Below are 2,415 nucleotides of genomic sequence, written 5' to 3'. Positions count from 1 at the left end.
GAGCTAGCGGNTTACGCCGACCACTAAGAGCCAGGCAGGAGTCCCGGACGAAGAGATCCTGCGTGAGATCACGCAGATGCTGAGAGAGGACGGATGGAAGGAAGCAGCGATTGGGCCAACGATCGAAGCAGTCGTTAAGCGATCATCAGTCGTAGGGGGGAAGGGCTCACCAAGGCAGGAGGGCTCACCGAAAGCTAATCAGAACGCCGTGGCCCAAGTAATGGAGCAGATGATGCAGCTGCTCAGCCCAATGGCTAGTCGCCTAGAGGCACTTGAGAGGAACCAAGCCGAAGGACGTTCGGAGTCATCCCCAAGAGTCGACACTCCTCCACCACCGCTAACAACAGTCGCCAAGCCAGCAGCCCGCAAGAATAAGTTTCCTGACCTAGAGCGTTTTGATAGGACACGTAATAACTACCTAGGTTAGAAATTTAAGTGCGAAGGGAAGCTAGAGTATAACTACGCCATGTTCCTAACAGAGGACGCAAAGGTCTAATACGTGCTTAGTCGAACGAAGGGCAAAGCAAACTAGGTCCTTCTTCCCTAGGTGCTTGAGAATAAGGAACGAACTATGGCTGGCCTATGGGAGCACATGGATACTCACTTCCAAGACGTGCACCAGCAGCAGCGTGCGCTAAACAAGCTTCGGCACTTAAAGCAAGGACGACGACTAATACGCGACTATGTCTTAGAGTTCAACCAGCTTCGCGTAGAGTCCTAATAGCAGTTTAGCCTAGCAGTAGCTTATAAGATGTTTAGTAAGGGACTTGGAGAAGAGCTCTAAAAGCTAATGCTCCATACTCTAAAGAACGGAAGTCTAAAGGAATATATAGACAAGGCAATTAAGCTTTCCAATGACCTATACCAGATCTAGTTGCATGGGAGGAATCGAAGGAACGCGGCCTACAGTCATGCGCAAGCTCCCCTAAAGGTCGCTCAGCGAGATGCTAGTCTAGAAGCGATGGACTGGGAGCCCTCGAAGGCCAATCGGGCACGGGAAACGAAGGATAGACTAAGGCGGTCCCCACTAGACTGCTACAGCTGCGGCGAACTGGGCCACATCGCTAGAAACTGTCTGAACACCACTCAGGTTAAGAGAGCCGTTCCCCCAAGCGAAGGGCAGAGACGCTAGAAACAGATCGAATGCCCAGACGATAGCGACTCGGAAAAAAGAGTAGCTCTGGGCCAGAGTCTCGGCCCAGAGCCTCTGAAGATGGATCGGCAGATACGTAGCGAATGGAATCAGTTTCAGCAGAAGCATATGCGTCCCCCACCAATCACCGTAGATCTTATCGTGAACAACGTAGCAAACGCTGTCGCGCTTATAGACTGCGGATGCCTATGCTATGCACTAATTAGCAAGAGATTCGCTTACCGCCACCGTCTAGAGCGCTTTTAGATCCCCTCTCGGATGATTAAGGGAGTAAACAGCAAGCTGTTAGAGATTAGCGAGGTCGCCTAATTCTTGTTCAAGATGCATAGGTACGAAGAGACTGCTTATGCATACGTGATGGACTTGTCCTCTAGTAAGGACGTGTACCTTGGCAGGGGATGGATGGACCACTAAGACGTATCAGTATCTCCTGCTAAGAAGAGTATTTTTATCCACTTGAAGGGCATTCGAGTAAGGTTAACTAAAGGACGCCTACAAGGAGGAGTTAGCTAAGTTAACGCTGCAGCGTTTGCGGCCTTAGTTCGTAGACATAAGAACGCTCTAAATAGCGTTTAGATCTTCGCCGCGTCGATTGTAGACATCGACAAGGCGCTACAACCGAAGAAGCCCGTAGATGTACGAGCGCTGCTACTAACACAGTACTAGGAGTTCTATGAGCTCTTCAACCCGAAGCAAGCAGAGAAGCTTCCACCGCACCAAGGGCCAGGGGTGGACCACAAGATCAAGCTAGAGCCGAAGGATGCTTAGCCACCGTGGGGACCCCTCTATAGCATGTCGCGCAGAGAGCTCCTAGTCCTTAGAAAGGAACTTACATCGCTTCTTAAGAAGGGATTCATCCGCGTAAGCAGCTCGCCAGCTGCAGCGCTAGTATTGTTCGCCAAGAAACCTGGAGGAGGGCTCCAACTGTGCATCGATTATCGAGCTCTGAACGCAATTACTAAGAAGGACTAGTACCCGCTACCCCTTATCCAAGAGACACTTAACAGCTTAAGCAAGGCTAAATAGTTCACAAAGTTGGACGTTATCGCAGCCTTCCACAAGATCCGTGTCGCACCAGGCGATGAGTGGAAGACAGCCTTCCGAACAAGATTCGGACTGTTTGAGTGGCTAGTTACCCCCTTTGGCATGGCGAACTCCCCAAGTACTTTTCAACGATACATTAACTGGACCTTGAGAGAACACCTAGATGACTTCTGCTCAGCATACCTGGACGACGTACTAATCTACACCGATGGCGATCT

This window comes from Exserohilum turcica, assembly GCF_000359705.1.
Source record: "Exserohilum turcica Et28A unplaced genomic scaffold SETTUscaffold_11, whole genome shotgun sequence".
In the NCBI taxonomy this organism is placed as follows: domain Eukaryota; kingdom Fungi; phylum Ascomycota; class Dothideomycetes; order Pleosporales; family Pleosporaceae; genus Exserohilum; species Exserohilum turcicum.
This window is presented reverse-complemented; position numbering follows the sequence as displayed.